Source organism: Pyxicephalus adspersus, chromosome 10, assembly GCF_032062135.1.
Source record: "Pyxicephalus adspersus chromosome 10, UCB_Pads_2.0, whole genome shotgun sequence".
NCBI classification, from domain to species: Eukaryota; Metazoa; Chordata; class Amphibia; order Anura; family Pyxicephalidae; genus Pyxicephalus; species Pyxicephalus adspersus.
In genome coordinates, this window is record NC_092867.1 from 26,733,484 (window position 1) to 26,752,182 (window position 18,699).

At 38.5% G+C, this 18,699-nt stretch overlaps 1 protein-coding gene across 2 annotated transcripts in view; it reads left to right on the forward strand.

The window, feature by feature from the left end:
* Positions 1-2,645: 2,645 nt before the first annotated feature.
* The window catches only part of SGMS1 (sphingomyelin synthase 1), a 157,435-nt gene continuing 141,381 nt past the window's right edge, over positions 2,646-18,699 (forward strand). For both annotated transcript variants that reach the window (XM_072425160.1, XM_072425161.1), the window contains exons 1-2: positions 2,646-2,661; positions 9,886-9,976. The gene's annotated coding sequence lies outside the window, so the exon portion shown is untranslated. The remainder of the gene's footprint in view (positions 2,662-9,885; positions 9,977-18,699) is intronic.

The window sequence follows — 18,699 nt, forward strand, 5'->3', positions numbered from 1 at the left end:
GTGAGGAGGCTGGCAGTGCTGGAGGAGAGGGATGATGGGAATGTGAATGCTTTTTGCTAGCGGAGCAGGATGGTGAGGCTGGCAGTCAGACAAGCAGTGCCCCTGACTAGTTGCAGGATGGAGAGATTGTCTCTCTCTGTGTAGTGAAATAGACAGCCAGTGATATAGGCCATAAGACCGAGATGATGAGACTGGCACTTCTGCTCTTTTTGACCAATGATGGCTGGCGAGACTGGCAGTACTTCTGTGCAAAGGAACAAGTTGTTAAGTCTGGGAGTTCTCCAGAGTTTAGAGAAAAGCTCCAGGGCTGGACGTGCTTCTAGGAAAGGAACAGAATGATAAAACCTGCACTGACTATGGTGCGTAAAAGCTCTAAAGTCCAATTTAGTCAGTTTCTAACAACTTAAAAACATCTTGTGGTTGTTCGTATTAAATAGCTGACAGGGTGCCAAGATCTGTTCTCCATAGCAGAGTTCAACACTTGTGGGAAAACTGAACATTCATTCCTCCACAATGCTTCTAGATACAGAGGTGAATGAGAACTTGTTTTAAAGGGCATTCACTGCTTTTTCAGCATGTAAACACTTGAGCTGGAATTATCTAAGCACGGTTTATATTTAGTGTAAATCCATTACCTGTTTGGCTACTTTGTTAAGATGAATATAGACAAATTTCTAGGGGGTCTATTTATAAAGCAGTGAATCTGACATTCATTGAAACATTTCCTAGTGGAGTATCAGTTACTGCTAATAAAACACATGGACTGTTGATGTCAGATTCACTGCTTTATATATAGGACCCCAGGAATCTTCTTTATATTTCATCTCCTTGGGGTTTTTTTTCATTCTTACAGGTTTATTCCATATTCCCCAGTGAGAAGACATTCCCATTAAATCACATTTAAAGTTGGAATCCCTATTGTATTGCTTTCAGCATGATAAATTCTGATTGGCTGATGAGCAAGTGCACCCTCAAATCTTATTGAACCGGCTCGTTAATTGACTTTTGTCAGTAAACAGAAAATTTAGAAATCTCTGAACAACCAGTTTGAATAAAGCCTCACACCTACGTCAGATTGCTGAATCTGGAAATGATCTTTCCTAGTGATAAATGAAGAAACAAGCATTGTGCACACAGCATCATTCTAATATATGAAGAGGTGAGGGTGAGCAAGCAGCACCCCACTGTGCTTCCCTCCAATGGTCACCCCCAATAGACTGTTCATCAATCTGTCCCAGTGTATTGATAAACAACACCTGTTTTTCTCGACCAACAATTATCTACCATGCATATGTAACTTTGCTTGCACTTGATAAACCATACAAGATGAATTTTAATATTCTTTTATATATACATTATCTTATGTCGGCTGATAGAACACATAAGATGCTGAAGAAGGAGGATTCTGTTTTTTAAGGTTGCATACGTGTACATTGAATCTGACCTTTATATATTGAATCCTTTCTACAAGACATTGCCTGTCTTCTATTTACAAACTGTCTTTTTATTCTGAACTCCTGAGCTAGTCAGATGCATTCATTCAGCCATCTCTGGGGAGGGATCATGGCAGCATGTTGTTGGTGTTCTTGGCAGCGGTCCACATGGGGGAGGAGGGTTCTGGATATATATTACAGATCTGTAACACAGAGTATGTATAGTACAGCAGAGAAAGTGACTTGATTGCAAGTGTTTGTATGAGAGGTGACACACAGCACCCAGACTCAACACTGCTTCATTTTCTGCTGAACATTCAACCATTGTAGGGGGCTGCTGTGAAAAAAAAGATAAATCTAAAGTTCTGCTTGTTTGCCCCCTGTCTCTACAACATGCTAATTAAATATTAAATAAAATCTAATTATAATACAGCTTATTTTACACTCGGCTTTATTAGGTGTTAGTGCTTCTCTATGCTGTGCAGACACGGCTTTTACTATTACCTGATCTCACTTTATATATCACCTGTTAGAGTTCCCCACAGATCGCAGTTGTGTTTGTTTCCAGGACCAGCGCTTTCATTGCGTACATCACTTTTAAAAATGCAGATCAAATATACTGTTTAAGTGATTGCACTGATCGATATTGTACCACAGGGTTCTCCCCAGGCACTTTTAGCTGGGCGCACCACCCAGCACTTTTCAGCACCCACTCAGCTGTTTTTGGGTGGTTACCAAAGAGTTTGGTCACAATACAGGGGCTGCCACCCACCTAAAATTTCTTCCCACCCGGCTTGAAAAAATTTCTGGGTTGAGCACTGTACCATATATGATAGCCCTTTAAAAATCATATTTACAGAACTGGAAAACAAAGAAGTGGCGACATGTTTTCTGATGGCAATTTCTTTTTACATGTACCCCTTAGTCTTGTTGTTTAATTCTTGATTTAAGAAAAACCAGGTTAGGCTATTATATGGGCAACTACTTCCCTTTGCCTTTTGTTATACTGAATGAACCTTTTTCTTATACCTTTTTAATGTACAGGTAGTCGCCTAGCTAAGGACATCCGACATACGGACAGTTCCTAGATACAAACGGGCTTTCCTGCACGCTTTGCTGGATGGAGACTTGATGTTTTCATTTTTTATGACTTGCAGAAGAAATCTTTTGCTAAACACAGCGGAGGTTGTGGGTGATCTTAAGGCTGGGTCTACACGTTTTTAAAAACGTATGTAAACGTTCCTATTGCATTTATGTGCGTTTTTATGCACTTTTATTTTTATTTTTACTTTTTTTAGCGTCTTGAAGCTTGCCTATGCTGCATTTTCTCGCGTTTTTAACTCATTCGCATTTTAAGTGCTTAAAAACGCAGGAAAATGTACTATTGAAATCAATGGAAGCATTTACCTACGTTTTTGGGCGTTTTCCAGCTTTAACCCAGTGTTTTAATTTTCCTGGTGTAGATTAGCCCATTGGAATGCATGGGGATTTCAAACATGGGCCTTAAAAGCCTCAGGTTAAACGCTGGGGAAAACATTCTGAGGACTGAGCTCTTCTGCAACCTCTTTAATGACCAAGACAAACTCTGCAGTTGTTTCATTTTGCATATCAAAGCACAGCTTGCTCCAGAAGCTAATAAATGTCTAGGCTCCATTAGCTCACAGTGAAGATTTTATACAGTAACTGACACCGTGCTGCCTAATAATATGTTGAGACAAACATCTGTGCTAAATGTATTTTTTATAATAATGTACCTGTTCCAACCTACATACAAATTCAACTTAAGAACAAACCTACAGTCCCTATCTTGTATGTAACCTGGGGACTACCTGTACAATGCTGCGTATTACATTGGCGCTATATAAATCCTGTTTATTAGTAATAATAATAATATTAATAATAATATTTATGGCATGGTATTTGTGTGTGTGTATTTGTGATACCTGAGCATTTCTTATTTTTTATCAAACACTAATAGGTAGTTTTGGGCAGTAAAACTCAGCAGTATTGTGTCCTTGCAGACAGCTGACCTAGGAGACGGTATGACTACAATCAATGGTAGCTAATTTTATCCTAATCAATAATCATTGTTCATTTATTTAAACAGTGCAGATCGTAGTAGTATTGTAGATGTGGAGAATTGCGAGATGTGGAGATGCGCAGAAATAATCTGTTAAAAGGAAACCTGTGCTGAAATATGGAGGCTCCCATTGCTGACATGTGAAATGTAACTGTGTAGCACATACACTTACCAGCCATATTATTAGGTCCCCTTTCTCGTACCTGGTTGGACCTCTTTTTGCTTTCAGAACTGCAGTAATTTTTCATGGCACAGCTTGTGCTGGAAACATTGCTGAGGAATTTTGGTCCATATTGGCACCTGTTGTGCCGTTATCAGCTGCACATCCATACTGCAAATCTCCTGCTTCTCCACACCCCTAAAGTGCTCCATTGTAGTGGTACCCAACCACTGCATGCGCGGGGAGCCGTGTGTCACTCAAAGGGCAAGAAACTTCCCCCAAAGTGTCGTCATGATGCTAGAACCCACTCACTCTCCCATCGCAAGTCTGAGCCTGTGATGGGAGAGTGGGCAGGTTGTGTCCAGAGACCTAAGCCGCCCACCGTCCTGAGCCTGCGATCCGTACGGGGGAAATGGTCCGCGGCTCTGGCTGGTGCGCCTCCCCGTGCGGGGTCCTAAATTTTCTTGCGGACCACAGGTTGGCAACTGCTGCTCTGTTGGATTGAGATCTAGTGACTGCAAAGGGCGTTTGAGTACAATGAACTTGTTGCCATGTTGGAAATGATTTGAGCTTTGTGACATGGCATATTGAAGTAACCATAAGAAGATGGGTACTGAATGGTCTAAAGGATAGAAGTGTTCAGTAATAATACTATGATAGGCTGTAGCATGTAAACAATGCTCAGTTTGTGCCAAAGTGTGCCAAAAAGATATTGTCTACACCAGGGGTGCCCACACTCTTTTGACTTGTGAGCTACTTTTAAAATAACCAAGTCAAAATGATCTATCAACAATAAAAACTTGGACTTAATAACTCCTGTGCCTTTATTTTGGAAGGCAGGGCTCCGTGATCTACTCGCGTTGCCTTTGCAATCTACTGGTAGATCGCGATCTACCTGTTGGTCACCCCTGGTCTACACTATTATACCACCATGACCACCCTGAACCATTCATACAAGGCAGGATAAATCAACATGTTTTCATGTTCTTGATGCCAAATCCTGACCCTACCATCTGGCCATGGCAGCAGAAACCAAGACTAGCAGACTAGCCAACGTGTTTTCAATCTTCTCTATTTTTTTTTTCTTTAGTGAGCCAGTAGTCTGGTGTCCATCTGCTTCAAAGTTCAAATGCTGTTCTCCATACCTCGGTTTTAATGAGGAGTTATTTGAGTTACTGTTGCCAGTCCAGATTATTGTGAAGGGAAGCACCGGTTATTGACTCTGGCTGTGATGGAGATTGCACTGGAGCAGTGCCCAGATGGTAAATATGGGCTTGGTTGAGGGGACCTTAAAAAAAAAAAAAAAAACACAGTCATTTTGTCTATGGACAGTTTCAATATTATCATCCTGATGGGATTTAAATCCTAAGCAGTGTTCAACCTATAAAATTTTTCAAGCTGGGTGGCAAGAAGCAGGTGGCAGCCCTGTATTGTGACCCAGCTCTTCAGTAACCACCCAAAAACACCCTGGTGGTTACTAAAAAGTGCCGGGTGGTGCGCCCAGCTAAAAGGGGCTGGGGAGAACACTGCTAAGGCGGTGTACTTACGAGGAGGTATTTTACTTCTGATCGTAAATAATTCCAACTGATTTGTCCTTCGTTGCTCGGCATCTGTGCTCAAAATGGCTGGTTGTATTAAAAAAAGAATAATATATCTTTAAAATTTCAACCTGAACTGACACAAAGATATGTCATATTCAGAGAATTAGCTCTGTTGATACGTAAATGATAGCTCTTATTGTCTTTGAATAAAATCCATCTGTGCAAAAGCTGATTGGAGGGCACAAAGTTCATTCCTTCCCTCGTGTCGCTGTAATGTCATTAACTGGCTCCTTTTCCAGGAAATATGATTTTCTGCTCTGCTTATAGAAGAATTGTGTCTTTCAACCTAAATCGGGTTATGAAGAGGAAATAATGAAGGAGATATTACGTTTCTCCAGCTTGCTTTGTCCTGAGTGCTGTAGAAAGCTTGGAGCCAAAATGATCTTGGGCTTGTTGTGCTACGTTTGTTACATTGCTTGCTGCCCATTGGTATATATATATATATATATATATATATATATATATATATATATATATAAAATAGGGGTGTTCAAAAGTTTGTGAACCCTTTAAAATTCAAATATTTTTATATGAATGTGACATTTCAAATTAGTTTTTGAAATAAGTCCTAAAAGCAGATGAAGAAAAACTAGTTTAACATGAAACAAAAATTATATTTGGTCATGTATTTGTAAAATGATCTTATATCATATGCATGTGGCAAAAGTAAGTGAACTGGGCTCTTATTATTTGGTGTGACCCCTTGTTCAGCAATAACTGTACCTAAATGTTTGCGGTAACTGTTCATCAGTCCTGTACATTGAGGAATTTTAGCCCATTCCTTCATACAGAACATCTTCAGCTCTTGGATGTTGGTGGGGTTCCTCACATGAACTGCTGGCTTTAGGTCTTTCAACAACATTTTAATTGGATAAAGGTCAAGACGTTGACTAGGCCATTCCAGAACATTTACTTTTTTCTTTAACCTTTCTTTGGTAGACAAATTTGTATGTTTAGGATTGTTGTCTTGCTGTATGACCCATGGTTTCTTTAGAAATAATAATGTATTGTCTGATGGGAGGGTATTTGGCCAATGCTCAAAGAACCCCAAGCAGCCTCTGAAGGTACCCTAGGGCAGTGGTCCCCAACCTTTGTCACTCAAAGGGGAAGAAACTTCCCCCTGGGTGACGTCATAATGCCAGAACTTGCCCACTCTCCCATCTGAGGTCCAGAGACACAACCAGCCCACTGCCCTAAGCCTGCGATCCATACGGGAGACATGGTCCGTGGCTCTGACTGGTGCACCCCCCTCCAGCGGGTTCCTTCTTCTGACCCCACTGGTCACCGCTGGTCTCCATGCTCTCGTAGCCCACCTGTCAGACGGCGGGGGGTTGGACCAGGGGTTGGGGACCCCTGACCCAGGGTCCCATGGAGTCCTGGTTAACAATAGCGATCCTAGGATGTTAATAATTAAATGTTTTGGGTTGTTCTATTGTAAGTTCTCACAGCCAATCTAGATGCTCAAGTTTTCCTAACGGACAATTTTTGTGTCGGTTTCCAATAAAAAATCACTGTGCAGATTGCTTTTCTGTGCTGGTTGGTCATTGAAGAGAGATATTTGTATACACAATGCTGCTTGTAGTGGACACTTACTCCCGTTCCTGTTTCAAAGGAAAATAGATCACAATTATACCAAAGCTGCGCTGATATCAGATGTCCCCATTCAGTTTGGGAAATAGATATTACGGTAAAAGAAATTTCCACTTACAGAACGTTGCTTTCAGACAATATAAATGTATCCAAACTACCACTTTATGGTTTATATGGTAAGAAATAAAATTTGAAGGATGTATTATCTGAATTACCTACCAGAGACCGTTTTGTTATTTTAATCTGCATTTCATTTGTGCTTGTTAAATGTGAACAGCTAAATACATGAAATACATTTACATTCAGCTTATACAATTGGTTCCCAGTGTGCTGCCGTGCATTGCGAGATACTGCTAAGTTAAACTCAGGTACATTGGTTGTATTAAAAAAAAATATATATATATAAAATGATTTGATAATGAATATAAGCTATGTGTCGTTTATATTTTCAGTTTAACTCTACACTATCCCTCGGTGTAAACTGTTCTAAATTTAACTTTAACTCTTCAGTGGAGACACAATCAATATTGACTTATAGCTGATGAATGAGGAATAATCATAATTGGTATTTCTTCTTAAAAGTAGAATCAACAAGAAAGAGAAATCGTAAACAAGAGATGGTTGTTGGTACATTGGATCTGGATAGATCTTTCTTTGGATTGAATGTGGCATGAATATTCTTCACTCTATTGCCTTTTAGTGGACTAGAACAATCGGCTGGAATAGCACATAGCTGGATATTTCTACAAGATCAGGGAATATATGTTCAGATAACATTGGCCCATAGAAACCAATTATGTATTGATGCAGACTGCTGTCATCATATATATTGATGCTTATATTCAGTAAGCTAAGCGGCACCCCGCTGTGCTCTCTCCCCCTTCATTTTTTCTACGATGGATCGATTGTGGATCCATGCACGACGTTGGACGAGCGCTGTACACATGCCAGATTCTCATCTGATATCAGCTCTGAAACGATAATCGGATGAGAATCATCTGACGTATGTAGCCTAAGGTTTGATGAATATGATACCTAGTCATGAAGTCATTACATCTTTTTTTGTAGCAGCCCAACAATAAGAAATTAACATTACCTAGAATTGTTCTTGTGGCAGGTTTAAATTAACTTTATATTGGAGGAAGTTTAATTTTTTTGGGATTGTGATGGCGGAAAGAATATTTCCTTTCTAAATTACAAATTTAGCAAAGTGTGGGAAAGTTCGAATATCAGTATTTAATTTCTCCTGTTCCAGAAAAGTGGCACATTTTAGAATTGTTTGAGGTGTAGCATAAAGTCTTTTACCTTATATCAGCCTGTTTCTAACCTGCACTGGAAAATGACCTATTATAGTAAACATTTTAGTGTGATTGTTATGGCCATCATCTGAGACATTTTAAGCGCTTGTGTATTTCAGCATTTGTTCATCCAAAAAATTCATCATCTTCATCCAAAAAACTGAACGGAATTTGCATTAGCATCTAAAACTCAAGATGAACGTACCTTAAGGTTTGCAGCTTTTTCCCATACACATCCTAATAAAGACTTGTTGTGTCCAGAATAGCTATTTTTTCCTGCAAGTGTTGCATTGTTATAATACTGCAGAATGGAAAGCTTGTATAGGAAAAGCTTTTGATTGTATTAAAAACTCAAGAACCTTTTTGTAGGCAAACAGAGAAATTCTTACAGCGATTGATGTGTTTTGGTCTAAGACATTAACGAAGGGGATTAGGTTGCAGTCTAGTCTGCGGGCAGCAATAGGGGGAAATCACAAAATACAGGCCTCGGTAATTGGCATATTAATCATGTTTGTCAAGTACTGAGAAATCCTGGCATTGGAAAGGTAAGCTGCTCTCAGATTGAATTTAGCAAAGATCCAGCCTTTTCATTTGAATTAGATTTTCTCCATGTGATAATTGAAGTGAGTCATGTTTATTACACAACAGTTTTCAAGTCATTTATCAAACTGGTTTATATAGTCAATAAGCTCAGATTTTTATCAGAGGTATATAATATGCATTATGGGAGCATTAGAGCTCATGTTCCACAGTCAGCTTTTATTATGTATCATTGCATACTAATTAATCAATTTATAGGGAACAGTGTCATCAGTATGTTAAGAGGTTCATTTAAAGTGTATATGTAGCCAAAGTTATTTGTTTTTAGGATTGGATAGAGCAGAAGTACACCCGGCAGATAAGTCTCGTGCGATTATGGATACAGGTCTAATATTGGATGGGAATAAGAAATTTACAATCAGTAGTCTATGCAACCCCCTTCCTGATCAATACAGGCTTTTTAAATTATTGCATGATGCCTTGTATGGCTATCGTAAAGATAATCTATTCTGGATGTTGGCAACATTTCTATCAGGGAACCCAATTTTCTCGTCCTGAGCTCAGGAGAGAAGGGCTTCTGTACACAGGGGGCTCATGGGGGAATGACCCCTGTCAATTGGGGTTTGCTAAAAGAGGTTCCACACCAGTGATTCTCTACCAAAGTTCCTCCAGGATTTTCCTTGAGCAAAAGGCTTTTTGTACAGCCAACCAAAGATCTCCTTGGCTGGCTTGGTGTAAGCTTCTTCCCACTGGCCTGCAATGTAAGAGACATTCTTCCAACTGACCTCTATGCTAATATACAGTGAAATGTGGATATAGTAATTGTTGCAGAGGTTCCCTGATAATAAAAAGGACGAGATACAATACATTAGGGGTTAGATACAACAGCAGGCTGTCAAAGGAGTTTTCTTTTCCATGATTCATTAAGTGTTGGAGGATCTCCCCATTGTGATCAATATAGAGGATTTAGGAGTAATAGGACGTTTCATCCTTTAGTTTACTTAAAGAACTATATTGGATTGATAATTCTTTTGCCAATATTTGTGATTGCTCTTGGTCTTCTGATACGATTATTTGTTCTTGCTTAAACAGAGGGATATAATCTTATGATTTTTTTTCTTTGTGATATAGTAAAATGAAATGTCTCTACAAAGTGACAGTCGTGTAATTTTGCTTTTTTTAGGGTTCAAAGAAATGACAGTTCACAATTCACAGTTCAGTAAGTGGACAAGTAACTTGCAGTAACATGTAGCCTTGTGGATGACATCTAAAGGGTAAGTCTTATTCCTTCATTATTTATCCTACTCTGCTCAAATTTGATATAAATAATTGTCTGTATATGGGAATCTTCTACTGGTGTACCTGAATTCAAGATAAGTAAATATAAGATTAAGTAAATTAAAGTAAATAATATTAAGGCTCTGTACACACAGACTTTTGCCGTTGATCTTTCACAATCCTTTCCAATGACAAAAGACTGAAAGATGCATGAACGAGCGCTGTACATACAACTGTTCTGCTCTATGGAGAGGGTAGGAGGGAGAACGAGCTATCGGCACCCCACTGTGCTCTCCCCCCTTCACTTTCATTACCATCGTTCCTTGTCCATGGATACGCCAGAACGGTTTTCCAGATGACGAGCACTATACACGCCAGATTCTTGTCTGGCACTAGCCCTGAAGTGATAATTGGACATGAATCATCTGATTTGTGTACGTAGCCTAATTAGATGTGAATGGGGGCATGGCAACCACTCCAGTTTCTGAAAGTTTTTTTCCTTTTTGTGGCTAATTTTTTTTTCCTTTTTGTGGTTTTTGTTTTGATTAAGAGTGTTCTTAAATTTAGGTTTAATATTTTGTGTATATGCACATCTCCCTTGATCTCCCTTGTCTTGCCGTATTACCAGGTGGAGGCCTAATTTATCCTCGAGGATTGTGGTTACTTGTTTGGCCATGTCCTTATTCATGGAGGTACATTGTATATTGATTGTGATGATTTTAGAGGCATTATAAAGGGTGCAAAGAACAGAGCAAGCCTAATACATGGTGTATTCATTTAGCAGCAGCAAGTCAGGAGCTACTGGGGTTTGTGACTTAATCAAGAGGTTCTTGACCGCTGGCAGGCTATGATAATAGGAATCTTGACCTCATCGGTTAGCATTGTTCTCAGGTGTCACATTTACTATTTTGCAATCTGTTCATTCAACTGGCAAACTATCTACCCATACAACATAATAAATCAAGGGTACAAATAAAGTTTATTGTTATTACACTAGCATGACTATGTCATAACATAGGTCACAAGATCATAAACAGCATTTGTTATACTCCTGTAGCATTGTAAGCATAAAGCATGTGGATGAGCTCATGGGGATTCTTTAAAATAAAATCGGACATGACTGTTTCTAAAGTGTATTGTGTATTTGATAATAGTTGTAACACATCACATACCTTTGTGCTCATGGGGTTGGATTTTTTTTAAACGTTTTTTATGTTTTATAATGTTTGCTGTCAATTTTCATTTGTAAAGGGATTCTCCACATTCTGGAGTTTTTTCAGAAAACTAACACATTGTCAGTGATTGGGTTGCCAGAATTCTTGATTCTTCTCTAAAAATATTAAGAAGAAGTACCTTTTATCTGCAGCCTGTAGGAGGCTGTTGGTGGATTGCAGGGATGGTGCCTATTTTAAGACAAATCCTAACTAAGAAAAGGGTAATTTTGGTGGGTGAAATTCTGGTCATGTTATCTGATAGGTCGTCTTAGATCTTCCTTGGTGGTTCTGACCAATGCAGAGAGTGGAAAAAAATGATTACGTTAATACATTATTACACTGTGTGTAGGACACCTCTCCTAGGGGTGTGATCATAACACCCTGAATCACAGTCTTTCCAAAATATCCTGGGTGTCATTTAACACTGAAGACTGAGAGCATCTTGCAGAGAACAAGAGAGTACTGCTTTCAGACAGCTCCTAAATGAAGGTGAGTATTGCAGCATTAGCTAATTATTTTTTTTTTTTTTTTTGAAAACTTGCTTAATATTGTTTAGATCCCCTATGGGCATTCAAACCAGTTTTGATTTTCATGGACACCTCAAGAACTCTACAGGTGTCTTGTAGTATCTGCAGTAAGGTTGCTAGCAGCAGATGCTTTAGGTAACACTACCTACGCCGTGTGCCTCCTTCCTATAACACAGCCTGTTGCCATCTATTTCCCAGGTTAACTACACATCCTCTTTTCGTAATTTCATTAGAATCTGTCTGCAAGACCAGATATTCAGCCCAGTGCTTAACCCAGAAATTTTTTTAAGCCGGCTGGGAAGAAATTGTAGGCGGGTGGAAGCCCATGAACTGTGACCCAACTCTTCAGTAACCACCCAAAAACAGCTGGGTGGTTGCTGAAAAGTGCTGGGTGGTGCACCCAGCTAAAATGGTCTGGGGAGAACACAGCAGCCTATTAAGCATCATGTTTCGTAAGACAAAGGATCTATCATTTTCAAAAATTCTTCAGACACTGCTTATCTTGAAGATCCCCTAGAAAGAGTTATTGTTTTTGCAGCTGGTGGTATATATGTTTTTAAATGAGCAGTGCCTACATAAACAATGCCTGCCAGAAGCTAATTTCTTCCTGAAAAAATTGGGAGCCGTTGAAAGTCTGGAAATAAGGTAATAGACTGTGGATAGACATAGTGAAAGCTTTCAATGAAAGACACGCTGGTTTACATATCATCGTAGGCTCCCTTTGGATCTTGGCTGTCTCTAGAGCTGCTTTGTATTTCAAACTTACACTTATCAAGACCCGCTGAGACTTCATCTGATTCCCTGTCGGGAACTTGTACCAATTCTTACAACCATTCTCTTCTGCTACGGAGAAGCTGCCGTTTCAGACGGACAAGCCTCTCTTATCAGTTGGATAAACTTTGACAGGAACTGGTGAGGAAAAATGAAAATGTGTTGGATTTCTCATAGCTAGACGTCATCGGACCGCTAGGTCCATTATTAGAAAGATGCAATTATATTCCAGGTGGGAAAAAGAAAAGAGTACATTTCTGAACTATCATTTAACATGAGATTATCTGAATTGGCAAGCTAGCATGTTTAACAATGGCACAAAAGCTGTATTTTTTGCAGTCAGTATTTTTACAGCATATTAGGAGCTCCTGGTTCTCCATCTATGTGGAAGTTAACCCTTTCTTTTTTAACAGTTCTACTGGCTGAGGAAAAGATATATACATTTTTTTTCAAAGAAGGTTTATTAAAAGTATTGGGCCTCATTTATCACTGTGTCTAAGGAAATAATAGCACATGTAACTCACAACTACGACCAGATTTTGGTTTTTAGATTTTCATTAGTTGCTCTGGCCAGTGAAGCCTGTCAGAAATACTGTTTCTATCCAACACATCAGAAATAGGAGTCATTAAAGCGCAACTAGAGTAAAAAATAAAAAAATCACACTTACCTTTAATCCCCCGGATCCGTCGATCCATCAGGAGGTTTCTTCGGGTCTCGCGTCCTCTAAGTATCCTTCTTCAGGGCTGGGTGCTGCCATCTTCATTCTTCTTTCGGGTTCTTCTTCGTATATTACCCAATCTCATACTGCACAGGAGCGAGATCGGGTGACCTAGATGGGGAAAAAAGTGCCGATCCTATTATGCATGTGTGAGATTATCATTTTTTTCTCATATTAAACAAAAGGCTGCTTCTGCACATTGTTGGCGATGAGCAGAAGGATCATATACATTTTTATTTCATATATTAGGATTGTCTACCCTTTCATATAAAGAAACTATTTTGAGTTTAGATCAGCTTTAAGTTTCCCAAAAGTGTGATACCACAATAACCACTATTTGAGAAGAAATTGGTGTAGATTGAACAATTATTATGATTACTCAATATACAGGGAGCAAAGATTCCCTCCTGCAAATTATTTCATTATTCTCTGTCGCTGAAGAAGATACTAATGGATGATGGACAATGAGGAGCCCATTAAGGGGAACAGCCTTTTCTGTAGAAAATTTTCATTATTTAGGCACTATTGACATTTTGCTGTGTTCCCCTTTTTTGACAAAAAACAGCTTAAAAGGATGCCAGTTTTAATCAGGATCACTACTTTCAGTTAAAAAAAGATGTTGTTTGCCTGAATTATCGAGCAGCGTAAGACCCTTAACCACTGTATGAATTCCAGCTAGCATTTCCACTTTGGGAGGTGACGCAAGTTGAAGAAAACGCACTAATTGCTCTTTTTGATAAAGTAACAGTAGGGGGGAAGCTACCACTGCAGATTATAATTGGTGTTCGAAATGATCTTTCAGGATCTGTTCCAATGAAAAAAGACTGTACGATACATGAGCAAGCGCTGTACATACAGCATTGTTCTATTCTATGGAGAGGGGGAGAATGATCGTTTCTTGTTCGTCTTTCATGAATCCGCCAGGACGGAGTCAAGAACGATGAACAACCAATGCTGTACACATGCCAGATTCTCTTACAATATCAGCCCTGAGGCGATTATCGGACAAGAATCATCTGACATGTGTACGCAGCCTAAGGCCACAATATACTTTTATTGTAGCCATTTACGTATATAGCATTTGAGTAGATCTTTGATCAACATATTATGTAAATTTGATACAGCTATTATTCATTGATAGAAATTTTAAGATCACACTAATAAGTGTAGGCTGTAAGTAAATGTGGATTACCGTGTATGATAGCCTTTAAATGATGTATTGTCTTAGTTTGTGTGTATGTGGGTAAGTCATCCAATGGCTTCCCAGGTTGCGAACAGTTTCTCGATGCTGTGAATTTACAAGCCTGTGCTAAATTTGCCGCATTTATGCCTTAAGATGAGGAAGTTATGATTGGTTAAAACGTAGGGTCATAGGAAACCTTAGACCAGGGGTCGGCAAACTTTTTGGACTACTAGGCCATTTCAGGAGGTCAAGAAGGCACACTAGGCCAGAAGAAACAAGGTGTTCAAGGAAAGTTTTTTTCCAACCGTGACTGCAAGCGAGCAGCTTCAGTCTTCTGCTCATCCACAGTGTTTTCTCAGTATGTGTGCGAATGCTTGGCATCAAAATGCCGCTTGAGATTCGACTGCTTGAAAGTGCTGTTGGTGTCGTTGCACACTAAACACAGGGCTTTGTTGCCGCGTTGGGTGAAGAATAATTTGTCAGTCCATTCAGGGTTGAAGTCACAACGTTCCAGGTCAACCTTCCGAAGACTGGTAGCTGCGCGTTGCTTATGCTGTTTAGGCATAGTATTGGCGTTACTGTGCGGGAACTCAATGGTATCGATTTTATTGTGGGAACTCGCGATAAAGTGAGAATTCAATTAGGCCGGATCCAACAATAAATAACTAGGAGGGTGTTAGGCCGGACTGGAATACCGGCTAGGCCATATCAGGCCTAAAGGCGGGAGTTTGCCTACCTCTGCCTTGGACCTTACGTTTCAAATATATGTTTGCCATTGCATGAATGTGTTTACATTGCTTTACTGTAAGTGAATTGTAAAAGACTACAATGCCAACTTAGTGGTTGATCACGTAATTGAAAATACAACATTGCTGATTGTACCAGAAGGACAATCCTGGATACTTTTTCTGATGAAAAGCTTTGTGTGCACCCATGCCAATCAAATGTTGGTGTTATTCAAGCTAATGATGGATTCAGTTTGAGAAGAAACACACTTTATGAACATCTGCTACTATTCATTTAAAATGATGGATTGGTAAACTTCATATTCACTTTTATCTATGTTTATACATATACAAGCCTGCCCTACAGTTCCCTATGGGCAACCTTGCTGACATATTGATAATGGGATGTACATTCTAAGAGATAAGAGATCTTGTGATAGTCTAATACATCTTATCTTGTGCATAGTATATATGTTCCTTTTTTTGGGAACTTCAACCCAGCTTTACTTGCCTGGAGTGGATCTTTAATAGAAACTTTTTTTTTTACTTTTATGTACACGGGGAGTTGCATTGCTGACTTACAGGTTTATTTCATGTGTGACTTACTATAGACTGCTATGTCATTTTCATTTTCCGAAGCAGTGCTAGTTTCCATGTTGTTTTTCTTCTACTGTTTCTTTAAAAATAAAGGTTGTTTATAGCATGCTTGAACTGGCTAAATTATCAAACCACAACTATACGGAAAAAAATCAGAATTGAACTGCAAAGAATGAAGACATAAACCTTCTTTCTAAAACTGAAACACTTAAAAATGAGACCTTTTCATAGTTGCTGATTTCAAGGACCACTTGGCATATAACAGAGCATTTGATTTGACAAGATCAACCTGAACAACGGCTTTCCTTGATGGACAAATTGCTAATAGTTTTACATTTTAAGTCATTTAAATATATTAGAAATCATTTTGATTCTGGAAAGCTGAAATAGTGTAAATTCATACAAGCACTTATGCTACTTGTGTTAGTTAAAAGTAAAGAGTTAGATATTTAAACTTATTTTTGAATTGCTTTTGGGGTTACATTACAGTTCTTATTAAAGGTCAACAGGCTGAATGCATGATCAATAAAATACCTAAAATCATTGCAACGTCTAGAAATATCAGGGGTTTTCATACATCTAAGGATCTAAGATCTTTTCCAAATCAGTTTGCTGTTTTGACATTTTCTTTTAATCCTATCGGGATCCAATGACATACTGAAGATGTTGAAATATGGATGACAGGGTTGTATGAAAAATACAGTCAGTTATCAGTTGCCCTGCAAACCATGCAACATTCATATTTTTTGAACAAGTATATGTCTAATTTTTTCAATAATTGGTACCTTGGCTCCTCTCACTTTAGTCATGTGTTTAATTCCATGTATTTTATCAAAACCCAATATGCCCCACTTGTTAAATACATGTATACAACAGTTTAGGAAGCCACCCTTCCTTGCCTGCATTGAGATGCAATTGACAAAGCTGTAACTTCAATGTACGAAGTGGGGTATGGGGTCCCTGAAATGGGTATATATATGCTAAACTTATTTTTTGGGGTCACTATTTGGGAGCGGGAGTGGCAGTAAAGTACCAAAGCTTATGCGTCGCAGAAAATGTACTGTTTTTCAATTACAACTAAGCCAATACACAAAGCCAAAGTGTAGTTAAATCCAATGACTTTACCTCTGGTATTGTGGCTGTTGTGTGATTGAGCATTGTTGTTCAACAGCAACACAGTTTCATATAATTTCCCTTTGTGACTGTTGACTCTTGGACCTCCGCTTTTGTAGGGAGTTACAGTACTGGTCACCGTTGGTGGCCTTGCCTTTTGGAAGCTAGTGCACCATGACTATGCCTTTGGCATCCAAAAACACCTCCAAACACGCTTCTAGCAGAAGCAGATGACCCAACGTTTTTGGGGTGTGTAACTTCTTTTATGGCTTTCATTGCAATGACTGTTGTTTAGTTTCTAATATTTGATGATAAAACCCTAATTCCTCACTGGTCACCAGATGTGCAAAGAAATTAGAATCGGATAATACTGAAAGCTCATGACTCTTCTGATCTCTCATATTCGTCTGTTATTGTGTCACATCATGTAGCACAAAATTTTGACAATTGATTTGTCAAAGATGGCAACAATACATCAACCTCCAGGGGTAATATATTTGTAACCTGTGTGCTTTGAGCCTTAATGACCTTTTATATTCTTCTTTTAATATTTCTGCACGACTTTCATACAGGTTTATTTTATCCTGACCTTTAAACTTTACTTTTTATATTTCTCATTGCATTTATTTTCTTTGCTATAGTCTAATATTGTATTCTCTTGTTTTGAATAATTGCTGCTCCAGAAGTAGAAACTCCATTTGGCTCACAATATACTCAATAGATGTTCTTGTCTGTTCATTGTAAGCAGCTCCAGTAATATGACTCCTTTTATAGTAGCAGAGGACAGAGCATTTAGGATTTCATCAGACTTATTAATAATTCAGTGTGAATTATTACACTTTCCCTGCTAGCCTGTTCACCTGTTTACAGGAGGCAACACTTTCACACAGAGTTGCTGGGCACCAGCCAAGGTGGGCTATCAGGTTGGTACTCAGTGAAGATTTTTCCATCAGGAATCAAGTAAAGCTGATGACAAAAGTCTCTTTTTTCTCCAGTAGTGGCTTGTTACTGTAATATAATTTTACACCTTAGAATAACCAGCTGCTAAAATTTCCATTGCTGTATTACCTTCTGTAACCATTGGCCTTCTGAGTAACAGGCAAATAACAACAGAAAACTTTTTCAATACTTGATCAGTGTTTTAGTATTATTATTTTTTTTATACTCAGTTTTCCCCATTTGTTTTTTTTAATTATTATTGTTCCCCAAATCTCATGTTTAAAGCTCACTCTTGAGACAAACTCCAATAGAAACAAGTTTTGTCTGAAAGTTTTAAATGCTGTTTATAAACACTTCATTAACACGTCCGCCATCTGCAAAAATATTTGATCTTTTAATAATAATATTACCTTATAGTTGAGTTTTCTTTATTATTCAGAGTGGACAAAAAAAGATAATAAACTCATTCAAGGATAGTTTATGTGATTGTATCTTTTTTTCAATGTGAATTCCTAGAGAATGTCCTGTTGGTGGCACTATAACAAAATGTTTTCATCACCAACTTCATGTGATACGGGAAGACGTTAACAGTTTTTAGCAGTCTAAAATTTGCTAATTGCTCTTACAAGGTTTTATAGTCTAGGATTGGTTTTATGCTAACACGGAGGGTATGTTTTAGTTTCATAACCTTGCATATGTATGTGGCAGACAACCTGCTGCCTTAGACAATTATATCTGGTATTATTCTGCCAATAGAAAACAAAATAATAATGATATGTAAAACCCCTCTAAAGCTTTTTGTAGGCATGTAACCCAATGCTTAACTAAGCCAATATAACAAACAAATGCCAATGATTAGCTGTAAAATGTAATAGGACCAGTCAACAGATTATATTTACTAAAAAAATCTCTGTAGAGGTATTAAAGCTGG